This window comes from Elephas maximus, chromosome 9 (assembly GCF_024166365.1).
Source record: "Elephas maximus indicus isolate mEleMax1 chromosome 9, mEleMax1 primary haplotype, whole genome shotgun sequence".
Classification (NCBI taxonomy): domain Eukaryota; kingdom Metazoa; phylum Chordata; class Mammalia; order Proboscidea; family Elephantidae; genus Elephas; species Elephas maximus.
Window position 1 is genome coordinate 7091373 of NC_064827.1, and position 24638 is coordinate 7116010.

Here is a 24638-nt window from a genome sequence, read left to right on the forward strand (position 1 = left end):
GGCTTAAAATGCTTTTTTTTATTAAAAACTTCATGAATATAGGTTTAAACGTATTACGGAGCTTGATCAATTTCCAGAATGGCTGAGCAAGGACCTCGGTGAACTTGATCTCCCTCTAAAACGGCAAAACCACAAACTACAGGCAAAACAAACAACTAACTCAACCATTTCAGAGTTCTGACAATTAACCAAAGCCACAAAATGAATTGAAAGTGGTCTATCCAAGAGAAACTACTGAACCTTGCTAGGATAGTGGGGTCCGTGACATTTTAACTTGGGACTGTTCCCATCTCCTGTTCCTCCCCAGCTCAGTGGTGTAGCCAACAGCTGGCAGTATTACAGACAACAGAGAGATCTGACCACTTCTGGAGCACCAGTAAAAGCGCCGTCCCCAGAGCATAGTTAATATTTTGTCCAAGCCTGCAGCTCCCTGGGAAATCTCTATTCTCAGAGTGTAGTGGCTATTTGATTTGACTGGGGAGCTCAGCTCATCTGGGGGAAAGAAAAAGCTTACCCCGGGGCATTACCAAAACAATAGCAAACTGTTGGCAACATCTCAGCTGCTTAAGGCTGATCTCAGCTGGGGCAGAAAAGATCCTGGCCAGGAATTTAAAAGGAAATCCTGGAAAACTGGGTAACTAAAGGGTACTTTAAAAAGCTCCGATGTATTTCAGGATATATAAAAGGCTGTGCAATGTCCAAAGCTGTGTGCATGCCCAGGAAAGACCTGCAAAATTAGAGGACTCCAGTCACTCACCTCTGGCTGACCTTGAGGCTCTGTGTAAGCAGAAAGTAAAGGTGTACCTTCTCACACAGACTCCTTTGGCGAAGGGTGGATGATATATAGGTGAGGCATACTGAACAGTCATTAATAACTATGAAGTTATATTGACTCAGGTGTGACTCCCAGGAAGCAGGCTTAAAAATAAAAACAAGAACTTAAAAAATAAAACATTAGCAGAGCAGTCAGTAACCACACACTGTAGGGAATACAGAATCTACCAAATTAGTTCCTGAAAGTGCTAACTAAATAAGGAGCAACAACAAACATAGCTACAATAAGCCAGCAGCAAAAAATCTTGGGAGAGGCCTGGAGGAATCTGATGCTGGAGTGCTTACAGTATATTACTTAATACAGTGTCCAGTTTTCAACGAAAAAATTATGAGACATGCAAGTCAACAGGACCTTATGCCACATACTCTGGTTAAAAAAGCAGCCAACAGAAAAATGTCCCTGAGGGAGCCTAGATTTTGTACTTAGTAGACAAAGACCTTAAATCAGCCATTATATTGTCCAAAGAACTGAAGGAAACTATGTCTAAAGAACCAAAGGAAAGTAGGAACACAATGTCCCATGACAAAGAGAGTATCAATAAAAAGAAATTATTAAAAAGAACCCCGTAGAAATTCTGGAGTTTAAAAGTATAATAACTGAAATGAAAAATTTATTAAAGCGGCCCAATGCGAGATTTGAGCTGGCAGATGAAAAAAATCAGTAAACTTGAAGATAGGTTAACATAGATTATCCAGCCTGAGAAGCAGAACAGAAAAATAAAAATGAACAGAGCTCAGAGACCTACGGGACCCCATCAGGTGTACCGGGGGTGGGGGTGATGTTGTCGAATCATCTGACTCATGGTGACTCCGTGTGTGTCAGAAAAGACCTGTGCTCCATGGGGCTTCCAGTGACTGATTTTTCAGAAGTAGATGACTAGGCCTTCTGCGGCACCTCTGGGTGGACTTGAACCTATAACCTATCAGTAGTAGCCTAGTGCATTAACTGCACTATCCAGGGATTTCAAGTGTACCGGCATACACATAACGGGAAGCTCAGAAGGAGAAGAGAAAGGGGCAGAAAGGATATTTGAAGAAATGATGAAAAATACTAACCTACACATTCAAGAAGCTCAACAAATTCCAAGTAGAATAAACTCAGATCCACATGTAAACGCTAATAGATTTACAAAAGTCAAGAACAAAGAGAATGTCTTGAAAGCAGCGAGAGAAAAAGGATTTATCATGTACAGGGATCCTTAGTAAGGAGCCTTTGACTTCTCTTCAGCTGACCGCAGACACCATGAAGGCCTAGGATGTCTACAAAGTGCTGAGAGAAAGACTGTCAATCAAGAATTCTGTATCTATAGAGCTAAACTCTCCTTTAAAAATAAAGGAGAAATTAAGGCATTTCCAGACAAACAAGAACTGAGAGAATTCATTGCTGGACAACCTGCCCTGTAAGAAATTATGTTAATATGGTGGAATGATTTGGAAAAGAGCAGCGAGGATGGTTGCACAACTTGAAGAATATAACCAGTGTTACTGAATTGTAGGTATAGGAATTGTTGAGATGGTGTATGTTGTGTTCTGTATATTTTTACCACAATAAAATAAAATAAGAAAGGGAGTCCTTAGGCTGAACTGAAAGGACAGTAGATGGTAACTCTAATTCCCATGAAGAAATAAAGAGCAACATAAACATATTTCTGCATAGGTATTTTGAAAGATACATATAAAAATATATATTATCTTTGTAACTCTCACCTGGTTTAAAAGACGACTATGTTTAACGGTAATTATAACACTATTGATGGGCTTTTAACATATAAAGATATAATTTGTATGACAATAATACAAAGGAGGGGGAAGGAATGGAAGTATATTGGAGGAAGAAATTGGTGTGCATTGAAATTAAGTTAGTATTAATCCAAACTTGTTGTGTGTCATTGAGTCGATTCTGATTCATAGCGACCTTCTAGGACAGAGTGGAACTGCCCTGTAGGGTTTTCCAAGGAGCGGCTGGTGGATTTGAACTTTTAAATAAAATGCAAATTGTAATCCCCAGGACAAGAACTAAGAAAATAATTCAAAAAATGAGTAAAAGAAAGAACAAGGGAATTAAAAAGGTGCATTAGAAAATACGTATTTAGTACAAAAGAAGGCAGGAATCCAGGAGTAGGTGTTCCAGAGCCCAAAGTTACCATTCTAGAATGAGATTATGACGTGGAATTTCCGTGTTAACTAACAGAGTCATGTAATCTTTAAGGAGAAGTGTTCCCAATAGGCATATTGGTTCGTGGGTCCTCTTTGGGCTTATAATTTTATTTTATTTTGGTGGTATATCTATAAAACAGTTTGCTATTTTAACCATTTTTCAGTGCATCGGTTACATTCAAAATGTTGTACAGCTATCACCACTACTTCCAAAACTCCCGTCATCCCAGACGGAAATTCTGTACCTACTCAGCAATAACTCCCTATTCCCGTCTCACCAGCGGGTGGTAACTTCTAATCTGCTTTCTGTCTCTGTGAATTTGCCTAGAGTAGCACTATAGGGTCGCTATGAGTCGGGATCGACTCGACGGCACTGGGTTTGGTTTAGATATTTCATAGTTTGTCCCTCTCTGCTGGCGTATTTTACTTAGCATAATGTCTTCAAGATTCATCCATGCTGTAGCATGTTAGAACTTCATCTCTCTTTATGGGTGAATAATGTTCCCTTTTTTTATGTATAGATCGCATTGTGCTTACCCATTCACCTGTGATGGACGCTTGGCTTGTTCCACCTTTTGGCTATTGTGAATAGTGCCGCTCTGAACATTGGTGTGTAGCTGTTGGTCACTGTCGGGTGCTGTTGAGTTGATTTTCGACTCATAGCGACTCCATGTGACAGAGCAGCACTGCCCGCATGTGGTTTTCTAAGCTGTAATCTTTATAGAAGCAGATTTGCAGGTCTTTCTTCCGTGGAGCCTCTGGGTGAGTTGGAACCGCCAACCTTTTGGTTAGTAGCCGAGTGCTAAACCATTGCATCACCAGGGCTCCCTATGTCTAGTGGGATTGTGGGTCAGCTTTTTTGAGAAACTGCCAACCTGTTTTCCACAGTGGCCGCACTGTTTTGCACTCCCAGCAGCAGTGGGTGAGTGTTCCAGCTTCTCCGCTTCCTCGCCAACACTTCTTATTTTCCAGTCTTTGGTACTAGCTGTCCTTGGGGGTGTGAAGGGAGTGGCGTTTCACTGTGGATTTGATTTCTGTTTCCCTGATGACTAGTGATGTGGAGTATCTTTCATTTGTTTCAGTAGAGCCTTAATTTTATGATACCATTAGATATCATTCTTCAATAGATTTTAAAAATACAGAATTAGAAAAATACATCAAAGTGTCATCCATGTGAAAAGATTCCATTGACCCTTCGTTCTTAAACTGTAACTTTGTTGTTCTGGGCATAAGACAGCACTGTGTAGAAAGGAGGGACACCCTTTATGTTTCTGAAGGTTTGGGCACCCCAAGTTTAGTCCTTTCCCTTCTGGGCTTGCTGTGGTGCTGAACAGGTTTCAGAGGAGCTTCTAGACTAAGACAGATTGGGAAGAAAGGCCTGGCGATCTACTTCTCAAAAATCAGCCAGTGAAAACCCTGTGGGTCACAATAGTCTGATCCTGTTGTTTATGGGATCGCCACGAGTTGGGGCCGACTTGGCATCAGCTAACGACAATGAAAATGTGGAAGAGAAAAGATGAGCAGAAGGCTTGAGGGACTAGGGAGGAGCATGAGGAAAGGGCATCTGGAGAAAAATGCAAATAGGATGGGGCTGTCAGCAAGAGAAATGTTTTAGACAGAATATTTCAGCCGTCTTGAGGGGTATTTCTGTCTGCAGCTTCCATAATATGTGGCTTCCTGTCAGCCGTTCTCCATGGGTGTCCAGCCCAGTAGAGTTGGGATCCCATAACAAGGAATTGTTCGCTGCAATTTAGTGCTGCCACATTTAAAACATATTACGTATGCCTTCAGAAAATAAAACCCACATTTAGCTTTGTGGTGTGAAGAATGTTTAACTGTATCAGACAATATATGTGATTTCCTTGTTATGTGAAGAGTGATTAAATTGAATTTTCTTACTGATTTAAACTATAGTTCAAAAATGAGGCTCTCAGTCTTTTTTCTATCACAGCACAGTTGAAGAATATAGCACATTTGCGTCAGTAATGATGGCTCATTCAATGGGGAGCATCCCTCTGGGTGAGAATCATTCTTAAAAAAATTCTCCAAGTAATTTTAACATGGTATACCCCCTTTCATTACAAGTAACAAATTGAAATCAGATTCCTAAAATCTTATATAAATTCATATTATTAAGAGAGTACAGGGATTAAAATCGAACCTTCTTTTGTGAGACTTTTTTTTTTCCTGAAACAATTTATAGTAAGCCTTTTCAGTAATTTCTTCTTCTATTACCTTATCAGAGTTTTCAAGAGATTTTCATCCCTAGGTTCTTTTTTTTTTTTTGAACATTTTATTATGGTTTAGGTGAAAGTTTACAGAGCAAAATGGTTTCCCATTCAATAGTTTATACACAGGTTGCTTCATGACATTGGTGGCAATCCCCTCAATGTGTTAGCACTCTTCCTCCTTCCTCCCTGTGTTCCCCATTTCCATTTGTCCAGCTTTTCTGCCCCTTCTTGCCTTCTGAACTATGCTTTCGGACAAATGCTGCCCTTTTGTTCTCGCAAGGTTGGTTGTTTTGAGGAGCACCTTCCTTATGGATGTTATTGTTCCCTTTATGGGCCTGTCTGTGATTTGACTGGAAGTGATCTCCAGGAGTGGTTCAGTTCTCAGTTTGAAGGATGTCTAAGGGCCATAGTCTTGGGGATGCCACTGGTCTCTATCAGACCAGTAAATCTGATTTTTTTATAAATTTGAATTTTGTTCTGCACTTTTTTCCCACTTTGTCCAGGGCATCTACTGTGAAGTCAGAGTGCTAGGTAGTGATAACTGGGCACCATCTAATTCTTCTAGTCTCAAGCTAATGGAGATGGTGGCTCATGTGGTCCGTTAGTCCTTTGGACTAGTTGTTTCCTTGAGTCTTTGGTTTTCTTCATTCTTTGGTCTAGACGGGAAGAGAGTGATAGTTGTAAGCTTTTAAGACCCCAGTCACTACACACCAGGGTAGAATGCAGAACACTGTTTTCATGGGCTGTGTTATGCCAAATGACCTAGGTGTCCCCCGAGACTATGGTTCTAAGCCCCCAATCTTAGGTGAGGTATTCGGTCATGGCTAAGAAGTTTCCATGACTGCCTCCTGTGTGCTTTGTTATATATATGGATATATATGCAGTATATAGAAATATGTATGTAGAAATGTCCACGGCCAAACCTATATGTGCTTGTAGGTGTGATCCCCTGTGTCATCCCACACCTGTTCAGCTTACATATCTGCTTATGTATCTACTAGTAAGTTATTGTCTCTTATTACTATTGCGGAAACCCTGGTGGCACAGTGGTTAAGTGCAACAGCTGCTAACCAAAGGGTCAGCAGTTCGAATCCACCAGGCACTCCTTGGAAACTCCATGGGGCAGTTCTACTCTGTCCCGTAGGGTCGCTATGAGTCGGAATCGACTCAACGGCACTGGCTTTGGTTTTTTGGTTTTATTACTGTTGTTGCAGGATTAGGTATGTAATGGTGTTACTGTTGTTGCGTATTACTCTTGCGTACCTCTCAGTGTCTTCCTTTGCCTTGGTCATGTTGTGCTGACTTCCCCCATATTGTATATTGTCTTTCCCTTCACCAAGGTACTATGTGTCTACTATTTAGTTAGTGATTTTCCCTTCCTCCTCCTCCCATCCCTGGTAACCTTCAAAGAATATTTCTTTCTGTGTGTGAACCTTTTCTTGACTTTTTATAATAGTGGCCTCATGCAATATTTGTCCTTTTGTGATTGACTTTTTTCACTCAGCATGATGTCCTCCAGGTTCATCCATGTTGTGAGACATTTCACGGATTCATCATTATTCTTTAATGTTGCGTGGTATTCCATTGTGTGTATCTGCCACAGTTTATTTATTCATTCATTCGTTGATAGACACTTAGATTGTTTCCAACTTTTTGCTGTTGTGAATAATGCTACAGTGAACATGAGTGTGCATATGTCTGTGTCATGGCTCTTGTTTCTCTAAGATACATACCTAGGAGTGGAATTGTTGGGTCAAATGGTATTTCTATTTCTAGCTTTGTATGGATGTGCCATACTGTTTCCCACAGCAGTTGTACCCTTTTACATTCCCACCAGCTGTGTATGAGAGTTCCAGTCTCCCCACAGCCTCTCCAGCATTTGTTGTTTTCTGTTTTTTGATCTGTGCTGTTATTACTGGGTGAGATGGTGTCTCATTGTAGTTTTGATTTGCATCTCTCACTTTGAGTAGGAATCGACTTGATGGCAATGGGTTTTTGGGTTAATGGCTAATGATCCTGTACATCTTCATGTATTTGTTGGCCTCCTGAATATCCTCTCTGCTGAAGTATCTGTTCATGTCCTTTGGCCATTTTTTAACTGGATTATTTGTCTTTTTGTTATTTAAGTGTTGATGTTTTCTATAGATTTTAGAGATTAGTCCCTCGTCGGATATGTCATTGCCAGAATTTTTTGCCAGTCTGTGGGTTCTCTTCTTACGCTTTTGGCGAAGTCTTTTGATGCACCTAAGTGTTTAATTTTTAGGAAGTCCTAGTTGTCTAGTTTATATTCTTCTGTTTGTGTATTTTTAATTATGCTTGATAGTCTATTTTTTGCCGTAAATTAGGGTCCATAGGTTTGCCCCTGTTTTTTCTTCCATGATCTTTATATTTTAGCTTTTACATTTAGGTCTTTGATCCATTTTGAGTTAGTTTTTATATATGGTGTGAGGTAAAGATGCTACTTCATTTGTATGCAAATGGATATCCAGTTTTGCTAGCACCATTTGTTAAAGAGACTCTCTCTTCCCCATCTAAGGGACTGTGACCCTTTGTCAAAGATCAACTGTCCATAGATGGATGGATTTACTTTTGGGCTCTCGATTCTGTTCCATTGGTCTGCGTCTCTGTTGTGCCAATACCATGCTGTTTTGACTACCATGGCTGTGTAGTAGATTCTGAGATCAGGCAGTGTGAGATCTCTTACTTTGTTCTTCTTCATTAATGCTTTGTTTATCCAGGGCCTCTTCCTTCCCGTATAAAGTTGGTGATTAGTTTTTCCATCTTGTTAAAGAAAGCTGTTGGAATTTGGATTGGAATTGTGTTACTTATATCTGTAGGTCACTTTGGGTAGTATTGACATTTTTGTAATGTCAAGTGTTCTTATCCATGTACATGGTGTGTTTTTCTATTTATGTAAGTCTCTTTTAGTGTCTTGCCGTAGTGTTTTGTTGTTTTCTTTGTATATATCTTTTACGTCCCTGATTAGATTTATTTCTAAGTGTTTTTCCCTTTTGGGGGCTATTGTAAATGGTATTGCTTCCTTGATTTCCTTTTTGGAGTTCTTATTGTCAGTGTAGAGGAATCCCACTGATACTTGTATGTATTCCTAGGTTTTTATTACAATGCAAACATGTTTCATTTTTAACTTCTTCTCATTTACTTCCTAAAGAAACGGAGTAGCTATTTCAGGAGGTTTTCCCATAATTTTTGCAAATCTTTATAGCTTGCTCCCTGACCTTAAACATTAGAACACTGATTGGGCCAGTGTTCTAAACATATTAGAATGAATATATAAAACCTGACATTTGAATTCCTTCATATTTTAACATACATGGTCCATTACTGGAATTTATAAGACCCTACATGAACGCGTCGCCACCTTATTATGTAGAAATATGGCCCTGTTTTTGTTTCTGCCTCTAGTTTCTAAAATGTTAAACTTGCTTTAGCGGAGTCTTCTTAATGGTGGTTGTAGCCACTGGGCCGGCTGGTCTGCTTCTCTGCTTCTGAGCAGTCCATAAGTTCCCCATCTTTGGATATATCCTTCGATGTGTACCTAATGTGTTCCTCAGTTCTCTCTGAACATGGTTGTCTCCGTCTCACTTATCCTACTGCATTTGCTTGTGAGTCTTACCATTTTCCACGTCTCTTGTCCAAGTGGAACTGTATTGTCATAAACATTGTTTCGGTGCTAGTAGACTAGCTAATTTGTTGTACTGTGGTGGCTTGCGGGTTGCTGTGATGCTGGAAGCTATGCCACTGGTATTTCAAATACTAGCAGGGTCACCCATGGTGGACAGGCTTCAGCAGAGCTTCCAGACTAAGACAGACTATTAAGAAAGGCCTAAAGATCTACTTCTGAAAATTAGCCAGTGAAAACCCTGTGGATCACAACAGAATATTATCCAACTCACTTGTTTTGGGCACGTCATGAGGAGGGATCACTTGCTGCGTTGCTGAAGGAGGACATCATGTCTGGTGAAATGGAGCACCAGTGAGGGAATGGGAGACCCGTGGTGAGTTGGATTTGCACAACAGCTGCAACATGGACTCGAGCCTGTTAGCGATCGTGAGGGTAATGTAGGACCAGGCAGTGTTCCATTCTGGTGTGCATAAAATCGATTTGAGTTGGAGTCAGCTTCACGGCACCTAACAACAACAACACAGCTTATAGATGATGTTCATGATTGTGTTCAAGAAGACAGATTTAATGCTTGTAATCCTTCTAGTTTTGAAATCTATGTAAGTTTGAGCATTTTCTGTTTTGTAGACCTTTAGTCGATTGGGGTCCCTAGTGTTATATTGTTTCTAACATGTCTTTGACTCCTCGAAAGAACGTACTGTAATATTGTAAGATCAGAGGGGGAAAAACAAAACAAAAACACTGCCTCGGAGGCTGATTTGTATTTACGTTTTGACTCAGCCACTGTTAGCAGAATGATCTTTACTTATATTTCTTATCCTCTCTAAGCCAGAAATCTCATTTGTACCTTGGGGATAATGATACATAACCTTTGCTTTTAAAGGCTTCAATGATATTGGGAACTTGTATTTTTCGGAAGTCTTTTGCTGGTGGCGTAGTGGTTAAGTGCTACGGCTGCTAACCAAGAGGTTGGCAGTTCAAATCCTCCAGGTGCACCTTGGAAACTCTATGGGGCAGTTCTACTCTGTGCTATAGGGTCACTATGAGTCGGAATTGACTCGATGGCAGTGGGTTTGGTTTGGCAAAAAAAGGCTAGGACCTTTTGATTAGAACTGGTGTCTTTCCTTATAGTATATAGGTTTGCTTATTACAACTCTAAGTGATCTATCTTGCATAAACTTACATGTGTAACAAATAATTTCCAGTTTTTTTTCAATGTAGATTAAAAAGTTAAGATAATAGCAAAGCGATTTTTTTTTTTTTTTTTAATTTCAGTGGTTCTCAAAGTATGGTTCTCAGACCAGCAGCATGAGCGTTGCCTCTTAAACATGCATATTCTTCAGTTTCAGCCCAGACCTGCTAAATCAGACACTGTGGGGAGGGGCCCAGCAACCTCCATCCTGAGGCCTGAGAACCACTGTTCTCTATTCATGATTTTCCTCAGTCTTCTCCATTTCTCTCACCTTTGCCTGTTTCAACAGGAAATGTTTGTAGCAACACAACTTTATCAAATCTATGCAAAGCATTTGACTTAGTTTTTATAGATGCAAGACCTTGTGTTTTTGCTTTCATGGTTTACTGTGCTTCCATGGTTTATCTAATATTAAATTAGCTAATTACCGTAGTGTTGTTGTTGCTGTCATTAGGTGCCATCGAGTCAGTTTCGACTCATGGAGAACCCACGCAACAGAGGAGAACTGCCCCATAGGGTTTTCTAGGCTGTAATCTTTATGGGAGTAGATCACCAAGTCTTTTGCCCCTGGAGCTGCTGGGTGCATTCGAACCACCAGCCTTCTCTTTGTTAGGCTGGGGAACAAATAGTACTGGTTCTTGGTGAACACAGAACTTGAGTTGGAACAGAAGTGTGAGGGATATACAGGGTGCCTACAGGCTGTGAGTTTTCTGAATGACGTGAGAGAATGGAGAGCAAGGGCTCACATAGCCACCTGAGTAAGTAAAGGTTGGTGAAAAGCACTTCTCTTGGGTATTGTTCTGTGCTGGCTTAGATCTCTCGGATCTATTCATCCTTATAGTCCCCAAACTCAATACGCATGTAATGGTATCTTAGACTTTTGTAAGTTTCTAGGTAGGCAGCCTTCTTACCTGGAGTTTGAACGCTGTGTTTCATAGCCCCCAGGCCTCTCAGGTCAGTACTGTGGAGAAAAAGAGAACCCAGCAGTTCATATGGGAGGCGTGTGTCTGTTACTGTTATCACACCACACAGAAGACTGCACAGCAGCTAGTACCTGAATTAGAAAACAGATGGAAATGTTCTTTCCTAGCCCCAGACTCTACCTTTTGCCCCAGGTAGCTTATAGTGCCTACTTTGATTTTGTGGAATCCTGTTATATGTGAGAATAATTCAATTCAGCACATCACCATGGCCATTGCCACCAAAGTGCAGGTAAAATATTTGCCCACCATTGAGATCCTTAAGGAGTTACGTAAGTTGATCCAGAATCTGGCCTGTCGAAAGCATTGCTCTTTGCCAACGTTCTGGATGGAGTTCTGATAGAGCTGCTTTTTAATGTATGTCTTAATTATTTGTGTATTTTTAATCACATTGCTAATCTCACAAAGGGAAAGGGCCCAAATAGCCTTTCTAAATTAAGTCTGGATCACCATGTTACTGCAACAGTTGGGTCCAAGTACTGCTGTGCAACATTAATAGAAAACTACCTAATGCAGAGAAAATAACTATTGCATAACAGCTTCAGGATACTGTAACAGTTGCCCAGTCAGAGCTGTGCTGGTCCCACTGGAGTTGCTCAGATATGGATGTGAGATTGCCTAGGATACATTCTTTGGAGACTCAGCAACCCTATCAGTCTACCAAAAGAATAATAGCTGCTATAAATCCGTGTATAAAATGATGAACGTTTCTTAAATGCTTAAAATAGACTGTGAGTTTTTGTTAGAGATAGGCTCTAACTCTGCATATTTGATCCACATACCATAAACTATTTCATTTTTTTTAAAGAATTTTATTGTGCTTTAAGTGAAAATTTACAAATCAGGTCAGTCTCTCACACAAAAACTTATATACACCTTGCTACATACTCCCAGTTGCTCTCTCCCTGATGAGACAGCCCACTCTCTCCCTACACTCTCTCTTTTTGTGTCCATTTCGCCAGCTTCTAACCCCCTCATCTCCCCTCCAGGGAGTCTCAACTGTCCACCTGATCCAAGAAGCTCACTCTTCACTGTCATCCCTCTCCAATGCATTGTCCAGTCCAATCCCTGTCTGAAGAGTTGGCTTTTGGGAATGGTTCCTGTCCTGGGCCAACAGAAGGTCTGGGGCCCATGAACACCAGGGTCCTTCTAGTCTCAGTCAGACCAATAAGTGTGGTCTTTCTACGAAAACCTGGGCTCTGCATCCCACTGGTCTCCTGCTCCCTCAGGGGTTCTCTGTTGTGTTCCCTGTCAGGGCAGTCATCGGTTGTAGCCAGGCACCATCTAGTTCTTCTGGTCTCAGGCTGATGTAGTCTTTGGTTTATGTGGCCATTTCTGTCTCTTGGGCATGTAGCTACCTTGTGTCCTTGGTGTTCTTCATTCTCCTTTGATCCAGGTGGGTTGAGACCAATTGACGCATCTTAGATGGCCACTTGGTAGTGTTTAAGACCCCAGACGCCTCTCTCCAAGGTGGGATGCAGCTTGTTTTCTTAACAGATTTTATTATGCCAATTGACTTAGATGTCCCCTGAAACCATGGTCCCCAAACCCCTGTCCCTGCTATACTGGCCTTTGAAACATTCAGTTTATTCAGGAAACTTCTTTGCTTTTGGTTTAGTCCAGTTGTGCTGACCTCCCCTGTATTGTGTGTTGTCTTCCCTGTCCTATTTCATTTCTACTTTGCCACTTGGAGCAGTGTTTAGAAAATTAACGAACATCTTGGTTTCACTGGAAAACCCAAAGCCAAACCCATTGCAATCAAGTCGATTTCGACACATAGCGACCCTGTAGGACAGAGTAGAACTGCCCTCTAAGGTTTCCAAGGAGTGGCTGGTGGATTTGAACTGTCGACCTTTTGGTTAGCAGCTGAGCTCTTAACTGCTGCACCACCAGGGCTCCAGTTTCATGCAGGACTAGAGAAAGCAAAGAATTATACTGAGAATAGTAATTACTGGATAAGCTAGTGATCTGTGTGCATTATGTCTGTCACTTTATCCTTACAGTACCCTTCTCAAAAAAACCCGTTGCCGTTGAGTTGATTCTGACTCATAGTGACCCTATAGGACAGAGTAGAACTGCCCCATAGAGTTTCCAAGGAGTGCCTGGTGGATTTGAACTTTTGGTTAGCAGCCGTATCACCTAACCACTATGCCACCAAGATTTCCAGTACCTCTTTAGGGTGTTAATTATCTCTATTTTATGGATGAGAAAAGTGGGTTAAGATAGTTTGTGACTTGCCCAAGGTCGTTTACCTAGTAGGTGGTGGAGCTGGGATTTGAACTGTGGTCTCTTCAGCTCTAAAGCTCATGCTTTTAACTACGACTTTACACCTTAATATCCGGTGCTTTAATATTCCTGGCCTGCTTTCAGAAACTTCCCTCGTCCTGTCAATGCCAGAGATAACATTCAATAACTTGACAACGGTGACCTTTCTGAACAAATATAGAGTGTTACAGAACCAGATGGCCCAAGATTACATTTTATTTTTCTGGCTCAAAACAAATTGCCTGCTCTAAGACTGATAAAGTCCAGAAAAGACACTTCTGTGTCCCAGGACTTCATCAGGCCACATGGCCCAGCTAGTGCCCTTTTGCACCAGCCAGCCATGAGTGTAGTCTTACGTCTTCATCCTATAAGTAAGGGCCCAATGAAATGACGATGGGGAGCCAGTTTACGAAATGAGCTCACTGTGGCCTTTGGTAATGGCATTGCACTTGGTAGAAAGGTTCTTCTGCTGTCTCTCCTGTTCAGCGGGTGCAAACAAGGGGAAGGCTGGTTTGCAATTGGACAGATTCCTGAATTCGGCACTCTTTCCTACTGGTGTTTGAGGATGATTTTTCTAACCACTTCATCCTTGATCGTTCAAAATCTGGGTGAGAATCTTCTTGACAGTCTTGAGACAAATGTCTTCAGAAAATAAATTCTATATTGGAAACAGAAGTTACTGTGTCACACATCAGCATAAAAATAATACTTCCATGGGTTCAATTACACTTCATGTGTTTCAGACTTAGAGAGACCAGGTGACACAGGGTAGGCATAGAAATTTTCAAAGGCCTGTTGAAGCCAGTTTAACCACGTCGAACTTGTGATCGACAGTAAATTACAGTGACAGAAGTAGCAGTGGACTTGGAGTCACAGGCCTGTTTGAGACTTGGCTTTGTCATTACTCTCTAAGGATTCTTGAGCAAGTGGTTTCAATTCTCTGCGTCTCAGTTTTCTTACAGGTAAAATGAGGCCCAAGTAATACTATGCACCTGGTTTCGTTGCAGGGTTGTTACGAGGGCCAAATGAGGGGGCATGTGACGGATTTACAGTGATACCTAATGGATGCTGTTATAATGGTGGCATTGAGTATATAATAAGGAATGTCCTGAGTTGAGAGCAGGACAGACGTGCCTTTGGGACTCCATGCAAGTCAGCACAATCTTTTTCAAGCCTCAGTTCTCTTATCTATATAACAGTTCACCTCTCAGAGTTGTGAGAATTATATTAGTGTAGACGCTATTGCTCAGCTTTTATAAGATAGCGATGGAGTAGGAATTACAGCGTTATTCTAAACAGGTTTCAGAAAGTTAGGAAAGAAATAACCAGAGGCTTCTTGTCTGTTCCCAAATACCACAGCAAGGCAAACGATTAGTGTGTTATTAGCGTGCTAGTGGTGGAAGACCGTTGAAGGTCATCTCTGTTGTCCACCTCATTTTAAGACCAGGATCGCTTTCTAATCATATGTTTGTCATTTTCGCCATGTTTATATGCGTGGAGGATAACACTGTCCCAAGCATCATCATCTGTAAAGGATGGCAACCATCTCTCAATCCTCACAGGTGCAGACTTCTAAAAATGTAAAGCCATGTCAAAGAAAAGCTCTGTTTGGCGATGGAATCCTGTTGTGAAAAGAACCTGGGCTTTATGGTCCAATGTTGGGATGCGATCTTGATCCTGTCACTGACTAGTTTGGGGACAATGGGAACTGGTGGTTAGCATAGTATGGCCACCTAACCATGCTATTTCTTCACCCACGACATAGACCAGGTACATCTATACCTTGACCTTGACCAACACTTCATTTTCCTGTGCGATTCTCTGAATCAGATGAGTTTGGCTTTTATGTTATTTATCTTCATCATTCTTGAGCTTTTCTCCCTTGTCCCAAACAGATTTAGGGCAGAGGAATTCAATAGTGATTCCTTGAGATTGTGGGGAGGGGTTGTGGAAAGTCAGAATCTTGGGGACGTGGGTCAGGTGTAGTAAGCAAAGGCTTCCCTGAAAGACTGGTTTAGAGACTGGAACAAAGAGCTGTAATTTTTAAAACTATAATTCTATTAGGCTCCATGTCACACTTTTTTTTCTTACAGTATTGATTCCGTAAGTTTGACTTTGCCTATGTTGATTTGCTCGTATTAGGGGTTACATATGTTTAAAAAATTCATTAGAAAGCTAAATGGGCAGTGTTTTCATTGTGAGATTTTTAAAATAGGGTTAACTGTATTCTTTTGAGAAGGAGCTCTTTTACAGAGAATAACAGAAAAATAATGTTTTATCATGGAAAACTCAGCAAATGCAAAGAATATTTATGTTCATAATCAAGAATAATGACCTTTGTGAGCTTAATACTCAGAGATTCCTTAGTTTGTGTATTGATCATAATAAGCTCGTTTTTCTTTGACTTGATTCTTTTCACCCTGATTTGATATCCTGGAAATTTAAAATTTGAAAAAAGGAAATTCAAAACCAATTAGTTGTTCAGTTTTAGATTCTCATGGGACTCGGTTGAAAAACGGAAGATTGTAGGCGAAGAGAATAACATGCAAACATAGACGCCTGCGATGCAGCGTGAATTTTGTCTCATTTTGCAACATTTTGACTTTGGAATGTGTTTTCTTTTCTCCCTGTCTTTTTGTTAATTAAATAGTTGAACAGAATTTCTGTCATGATCATCTGTGACATATTTTCATTGTGACCAATAATCTATGGGCTTTCAGCTGCATTTTTTTTTTTTTTTAAATGAATTTGTGGGAAGAGGCATTACATCTGTCTGTGTTTTGGCCACACTGACTAGAGGATGGCTATTACAAAAAAAACTGGCAGTTGGTTTTTGGAAATATCCAAATGAGCTGGTTACGAGAAGGGATTCAAATGTGTAGTTTTATTATATCCTCCAACTTGTTTTTACGTTGTCCTTCAGAATATTTAATGTTTTGCAATGAAATTGTTTTTTTTTTTGCAAGGAAAAAACAATCAGACAAAAATATGAGGAATGAATGTTTTCAGTTGTCCAAGGCTAATGTTGACTTAAATAGGCCTCGTTCTTCATGGTTGACAGCTGCAGATAATTAGCTTTTTCTTCCTAACAAAGAAAGCAAATGGAGCCGCAAGACATCCATTGCCTTTTCTGTCATCGTCATAATAACGTATGTATTTAACTTCTGCGGTTCCTTAAATTGACTGAGTGCTAAGCTGCCTACATTACGGATAATCGAAGTGACAAATGAAAGCTGTAGCACATACTTGCGTGGCAAAGGGAGCAGTGATTGACAGCCAAGGTCCCCTCCACAAGAAATAGCAGTGTTCTGGAGCTTAAAAAGGGCCAGAGACATAATTCTTAAAATTGTAGTGCAGATTCACGAAATGAATTTTGAGAAGTGATTGCCACTTGGTGTGTTGGAGTGTCTGTGTGCTCTTTGCTCTGGGTGAGGGGCACAGACAGACAGACTCTCACCAGACTGCTGAATATGAGGAAATTCCTTGTAAGCATATTAGTTATTTGTAATTCAAGAGTACAGCCTTGGAAACGCTATGGGGCAGTTCTTACCTGCCATATAGGGTTGCTGTGAGTCAGAATTGACTCGCGGCACACAACAATTCAAGATGAAGGCTTACAAATCATACATGAAATTATGACTTTGGACTCAGTAACTGAAAACCTCCTTTAGCTGTAACTGATTCACTTTTATTTGAACGAAGCCAAGTAATACATCTTTTCAAATGAGGACGTTAAGACCGGAAGTCGAGCTACCCTTCAGTGACCAGATCCGTTTTCACGTGTCATTGGAACCTGAGGAATGGTTTCTGGAAAGGTGATTCCTGTAGGGCTTGGTGGTTTCTGTTGGTCGTATGGTGGCTAAGTGTGACCACCTTTCAGAAGTACTCAGCCCATTCTGCCTGCCCTTTGTCCAGTGACACACGTCCAGAAGCAGTGGTTGAAAAGACACTTGGTAATTGCTGTTGCATGATGCCCTGTGATGAGCCCAGAAGGCTGGGCTTCATATGTACCTTGGAGATGCTTCTTATTTCCATGGCAGCTCTGTGTGTGTGTGTGTGTGTGTGTGTGTGTCTCAGGGAGGGGAGACCCATGTGTCCTGTACACTGGCAACCTCTGCCGGCCACCACAAAGAGCAGCACTGATCTCTGTTCCTTCCCTTCCAGGTTGCGTGTGATTTTATTGGGCTCAGCTCTCACTTCTTTGGTCCTAACCCTTTTTGTTATCCCCTTTTTAAGATGGGTTAATCTATTGAATGTCTTAATTTATAGTTATTAATAAGCTCCTAGGTCAATGTTCTTATCAATAAACTAATATAAATGAAAGAAATTCTTTTAGAACTTGGGAGAAGTTATGAGTATAACTCTGCCTGGAGAAAGATTTCCCATCTAGGAGGTAAGCAAGACTCATCTTTTTGTGGATTTTAAAATACTTTCTCAGTTGTCTTCAGCAAGTCTTCCATGTGATCCAGAGATTAGGTTTACTTGTGACTGACAAACAGGTCTGATCTCCTGAAAGAGCGCTCGACTTAATGATACATGGAATTCAAAAATACTTATTAATTCTTTAGATTTAGGTGTGCCAGCTATCTGAGAGTGTTCCTGAAAGTAGGCATAAAATCTTACTGGGCTTTGTTATAAATATGGACACACCCTGGTTGGCTGGGGGTGGGGGGTGGTGGGGAGCTGTGTACCATTATTTGCTCTAGCCTTTAAAAATTAAAAAAAGAAAAATTTTGTGTTTGGTGTAAGAGTTAAGGTTGTTTTTTTTTTCATATGAATATCCAGTTGTTCTTATTGAAAATATTTTCCGTTTTCTATTGGATTTCCTTTCACCTTTTTTGAAAATCAATTGACATGAACGTGTGGGTCCATTTCTGGACTCCTCTTCTGTTCCATTGATATCTGTGTTGTATACCAATACTACAACTCTCTTGGTTGTTTTCTGTTTCTCTTCTAAATTTTGTTTGTTGTTGTCATTGAGAATATACACAGCAGAACATACACCAATTCAGCAGTTGCTACATGTACAGTTCAGTGACATTGATTACATTCTCAGAATTGTGCGACCATTGTTACTCTGCTTTTCTGAGTTGTTCCTCTCTCATTAACATAAACTCACTGCCCCCAAAGAGTCCTATCTATTCTTTCGAGTTGCTATTGCCAATTTGATCCCATATAGATAGTTCTTAAAAGAGTACAATTCTCAAGGTAGACCTTTTTTTTTTTATTAGCTAAGGTAAACTATTCTTTGGTTTTAAGAAGACTTAGGGGATATTTTTGGTTTAAGGTTTAAAGATTATCTCAGGGCAATAGTTTCAGGGGCTTATGCAGCCCCCTTGGCTCCAGAAAGTCAGGAATCTATGAGAATTTGAAATTCTGTTCTACATTTCCACCCTTTTGGTCAGAATTCTTCTATGGAATCTTTAACCAAAATGTTCAATAATGGTAGCTGGGCACCATCCAGTTCTTCTGGTCTCATGGCAAAGGAGGCAGTTGTTCACGGAGGCAATTAGCCACACGCTCTATATCCTCTTCTATTCCTGAACCTCCTTCTTCCTCTGTTACTCCAGGTGATTAGAGACCAATTGTTGTGCCTTGGATGGCTGCTTGCAAGCTTTTAAGACCCCAGGCACTATGCAGTGAACTAGGAGATAGAAAGGAAGCACTAAACACTTTACCAAGGATACCCCATTTGAAAGGGTTTTTTTTGTTTGTTTAAACATTGCAAGCTTATCTATTCAGATAAATCACAACTGTGTTTTGAATGGGTAAGTTATCAGACATTTGCACCCATGTATAAGTCTTTAACGTATATTTGACTTTTTTTTTTAACAGCTTTGTTTAGGTATAATTTACATACAATATAATCACCAATTTTAAGCATACAGTTTGCTGCACTGACAAATGTATAGTCGTGTACTACCATCACAATAAAAATATAGAATATTTCCATCAATTTTCTTATATAAAGATATATCTGCTTTGTATCTGTATAGTTTTGCCTTTTTCTAGAATTTTGTATAAATGACATCATACAGTATATAGCTTTCTGTACTTGGCTTCTTTCAGATTGGAAACCCTGGTGGTGTAGTGGTTAAGTGCTACGGCTGCTAACCAAAAGGTCAGCAGTTCGAATCCTCCAGGCGCTTCTTGGAAACCCTATGGGGCAGTTCTACTCTGCCCTATAGGGTTGCTATGAGTCGGAATTGACTTGATGGCAGCGGGTTTGGTTTTTTTTTTTCCTTTCTTTCAGATTGTACTTTTTGAATATATCAGTAGTTAGTTCCTTTTTGGAAACCCTGGTGGCGTAGTGGTTAAGTGCTACAGCTGCTAACCAAAAGGTTGGCAGTTTGAATCCACCAGGTGCTTCTTGGAAACTCTGTGGGCAGTCATCCTCTGTCCTGTAGGGTCACTATGAGTTGGAATGGACTCCACGGCAACGGGTACGTTCCTTTTTACTGCTGGGATAAACCCCATTTTGTGGTGATCTATTATCCTTTTTATATGTTGCTAGGTTTAATTTGTTATGGATAGTTTTGTGTCTGTATTCCTGAGAGTAGCTGGTCTGTAGTTTAATTTTCTTATAATGTCTTTGTCTTTTTTTTTTTTTTTAAATCAATAATGCTGGCCTCATAAAATGAGTTGGGAAATATTCCCCCTCTCTTATTTTCTGAAAGAGTAGCACCAATTATTTTATGAATCGAAAGCAAAGTTCGTTTCGTGCTACTGTAACAAGTTATTTTTTGTGACTGAAATAAGAACTGTTTTAACATGTAGCAGGTAAAGGCAGTTCCTTCTTTCAGATATTTTCCAAATTGTAACTTGTCCCTAAAAACAGAACAGCTCCTGCAGGGATGTTGGAAGAGGTGTTGGTGAAGCTTGATGTTCGGCTTTAAAATCTGATAACTTTGGGTTTAACTTCGATTCCAACAATAAATATCTGAAGGCATATTTCATAGAGATGTCAATACTTAACATGACCTTGGTACATTTACAGATTTTTAAGTCTTTTGTCCTTTCTTACAAAGCCATACTTTGTTCATGCTTCAACTTCGTAACGGGCTTGTCTGTGGTAATTGTTTGTGTAGCAGTGTGGCTGATTTTTTTTTTAATCATTGGTTTAGAAGAATCTCTTTCTGATAGTACCTTTTCCTAGCATGAAACCATCCGTTGAAAGTGCACTAGTTCACAAGTTGTGTCTTTTAGGTGAGAAGCCCGGTAGATGTGTTCCAGCTGCCTCGACTCTGCCGCTTAGTCCGGCTGCTGTGACTTGATCTCACTGGACTGCTTTTCACATGTTTGGGTTTAAGCCCTTCTGTTTTCATTCAAGCCGCCTTCTCTGAATGAACTGTAGGATCAGGATGACAAATGCTATTTACTGACTAACTCAGTGTCTGATTAGATTGTTTTTGGAGGGTTGGGAAATTGGATTAGATGAAATCGATTAAGCATATGGGGCAATAAACACAAAATTTATGTTTTCCTACGAATGAAAATAGCCTGTTGTTCTCTTATGTACTTTTTTTTTTTAATAATTGTTATTAAGCTTTAAGTGAACGTTTTACTCTTACGTACTTTTAAGAATATTAAAATGCTGACTTTGCCAAGATCTTGATAAGCATTTCCTCTGTCCAGTCTATCTAGTTTGACTACAGACCCCCTGAGGAGAGACTCTGTGCCCTATAAATCATCCAGCATGTTCTGGCTTTGATAAATACAACGTTTACTACAATAATGAGATTTCAGAACTGCCGGAAAAGTTTAAATGATACAAAATAGGATTTTATGAGGCGCTTAAACAGATCCTTTTTTTTTCTTTTCATTGTTCCTCTTTTAACAACCATGAACTCGAAATTTCTCTCCTATGTAAATTTGCTAAAAGGCTTAGTTTGCAGTAAATAACACTTGCATAATGACGTAAGAAGCAGTAGCTATAACTAACTCACCAAGCTTATTGTTGATGCTTTGTGTTTTCATATTTTATGAAGTGTCTTACCCCATGAGTTGCATTTACAATCATTTACTCTGTGGAGTAATATGAAAAAACAAACAAGATTTACTCTGCTAAAGGCAGCAGCACTGGGTGTTTTAAAGGCAGCAGCACTGGGTGTTTTAAAGGCAGCAGCGGGGCTACTACTGTAGTGTATATTTTAAACGAATATTAATGAAGAGGAAAAAAAGCAGTGTTGACCCTCAGGGTTGTTATAACTTTACTAAGAAATGTCCGATTTTGTAGATGGTGAGAACTTTCCATCTTCCCAGAAAAAGTGTTCAGTGGCCACATTGAAGACATCAAAGTAAGAACGCGATGGACACGTGGAAAGGGATTTAAAAATGTTCTCTCTCGCACGTAGAGTACAGATGGATTGATTACGTGATTGTCTAAGCATCCTTTTTTCTCACGTAGAAACAGTAGCATGTGTACTTGGAGATGAGAAGAAATTAATGAGCAGTTCTTGCAAGAAATTCTGGATTTTTTTTTGTTTCTATAGTGGGCACACATAGCTTATAACTAACTAACTGGATCATGTCTTAATGTAATTAGTGATGCAGCATATTGTTTGCGGGTGTTTTCAGCCCCTAATTTTCCTACTAAGCCTGGGGGGAAGAGAGACAAAGTAGGAACCCGGAGATTCTGTGCAATCCCACCTCAGTTAAGGTGTACGAAGAATGACATGACCGAGTGACATGTAAAGGGTTTTGTTAACTATTTCAGTTTATTCATTTAAAGTGTATGTTAAAGTTTAAAGCTCAGCAAAGTAAATTTGAATATTGAAAAATTAATGTTTTTTCTTCTTGAAAATGTTTATCTTATACGATAAGTGTATCTGGCAGGGGAAAACTGGGCAAGTAGCAGGTTGGTCGTTTTATTGAGTAAGAACATTTTTCTAACAATGACGGTAAATCGAACATGTGACATTCATATTAGTTTATTTTGTTTCATGCATGTGCGTGTTGAAATGCAAGAGCATTTGGGTTTTATTTGAACTCATTTAGTCCCCAGCATAAATCGGTACTGATAATTTGTGTCTCTCATTATAAGAAAATCTGGCATTTTGGTATTGTTGTTGTTGTTCTTAGGTGCCATCAAGTTGGTTCCGACTCATAGTGACCCCGTGTACAGCAGACCGAAACCCTACCTGATCCTGGCCGTCCTCACAGTCGTCGTTATGATTGAGCCCCTGGCTGCAGCCACTGTGTCAGTCCATCTCACTGAGGGCCTTCCTCTTTTTCGCTGACGCTCTACTTTACCAAGCATGATGTCCTTCTCCAGGGACTGATCCTTCCTGGTAACAGGTTGAATATAATTTAATCGATAGAGTCCAGAGGAGATTTAGCATTCTCTGTGAGTGCCTGACAGTTATGTGTTAGGGTTCCTCAGCCTCTGCCTTCCATCGCCTGTGTGTTACGGACTCCACGACAAAACAAATGAATTTTTACTTTCATGTCCAAATTGGGTCATGAGTCAGGGTAACGGGAGAAAGCCAGAGGAAGATAGACCAGGGTCCTTTGGTATAGAACCAGCTTTTGCAACTGTGAACTTATTATAAAAAAGTTTTTTTTTTTTCCCCTCCACTGTGTCACTGTGTAAAAACCCAATACCCATTGCCATTGAGTTGTGGTGCTGTGGTTAAGTGTTCGGCTGTTAACCAAAAGGCTAGCAGTTCGAATCCACCAGCCACTCCTTGAAAACCCTGTGGGTCAGTTCTACTACTCTGGCCTGTACAGTCACTATGAGTCCGAATAGACTTCCCAGCAATAAGTTTGGTTTGATCACATTCCTGGTGGTACAATGGTTAAACGCTTGGCTGCTAACCACAAGATCAATGATTCAAACCTACCAGCTGCACCGCAGGAGAAAGACGTGGCAGTCAGCTTCTGTAAAGGTTACAGCCTTGGAAACCCTTTGGGGCAGTTCTACTCTGTCCTATAAGGTCATTCTGAGTCAGAATTGACTTGACAGCAACTGGCTTTATGTCACTGCATGGTTATCTGAAAACCTTTTTTTTTTTTTTACTCTCTGATTATAAAAACAACACATGTACAAGAGGAAAGAAACTATTACCTGTAATCTCAACACCCATAGATAACAGGTACTACCTTCTTTAGGTTGTAATATTGAAAAAATGAAACTGTATCACAGTCGTTAGTGGAAGATGCCCTGTTTCAAACTTCTCCTGTTGAATTATAATTCATGCTGAGTAGATGGATTATAAGAAAGCAGGATGAGATGATGGATGCTTAGGGGCTGATGTCATATTTCATGGGAGGGTAGAGAATCCCCATCTAACCGTTGAAGCACAGACCAAAAAAGGGGAAAAAGAAGCCAAAACAGTTTGACCTTCATGAGTGTATGTCTGTGGAAATGCAAGGCTGTATAAACCTAATGTATCATTGAACATGTTATGTATCATTTATATAGTACAGTAAACCACTTAGCGTTTTAAAAATTTATTTTGTTTTCAGTTATATTTCTGCATCCACATGAAAAACCATGTCTTTACGATGGAGGGGTGCCTAGTAAGTGTGCCAATTTTATGCTTTTCCACCCTTTCTGCTCAGAATTTCATCAGTAGCATCTTGTCGAGGTGTTTCTTCCACTTTTCACAGATGCAGTTGGGGTAAAAATCAGTCCTGTTTATCTGAATGAGAACCTTTTGGTAAAATTCCTTTGATTCTAAGATAACTAGATGAAATGTGTTGCATAAATCATGTCATAGCAAAGAGTTGTCACCTGGCACCGGGGCTTGATGAAATTTAAACATGTTGGCTCCTTGCCTGTAGTGTTCAGTTGCAGTTCTATAGAAAATCTGCGTGTACAGACGAAGCAGTTCTTGGTGATTCAAGATTCGTCTCTAGCGATAGAGCTTGTGTGAGTTTATTCCAGACATCCCTAGTCTCTGCTCCCAAGGCAGACTCATCAAAGCTTTGCTTTCATTTCTCATTGTTCTTCCTCTGGCTCACTTAGAAGAAGATGGAACAGACTCTCAGCTTGGTAGATCAGCATCTCCTGCAGCGTAGAAATGTTTTCAGTGATATTCCTGCAGGTAGTCAAATGTGGGCTTGAAGATGCTGCTTTTATTTGCAGCTGTTGGCTCCCTGTCAGACCTGGTCTTCACTTTCATCTGTTACCAAAGGCTCCATAGCCACCTTTTCTCATTGGCCATTTAGTCAGCTCTTAGCCTTTTCATACAGCCTGGAAAAGATCTTCTCAGCATTTACAAAAAAGAGCAGTGAACCCGTGTTCTTCGACTCCTGGAGCTGTAGCCTTCACACTGGGCCAGAATTCCTTCCAAAAAACCACTTTAGGTTTTGCCATTCTCAGACTTTAAAAT

General features: G+C 40.2%; 1 protein-coding gene across 7 annotated transcripts in view; it reads left to right on the forward strand.

Annotated features, from left to right (window-relative positions):
- Positions 1 to 24638, forward strand: part of RFX3 (regulatory factor X3) — a 315870-nt gene that overhangs the window by 40728 nt on the left and 250504 nt on the right. Inside the window, exon 1 of one of the 7 annotated variants that reach the window (XM_049895336.1) lies at positions 17976 to 22599. The exons of 5 other annotated variants lie outside the window; for them this stretch is intronic. The gene's annotated coding sequence lies outside the window, so the exon portion shown is untranslated. Of the gene's footprint in view, positions 1 to 17975; positions 22600 to 24638 lie in introns of those variants that run through there. One more of the 7 variants, XM_049895337.1, reaches the window with a different exon arrangement.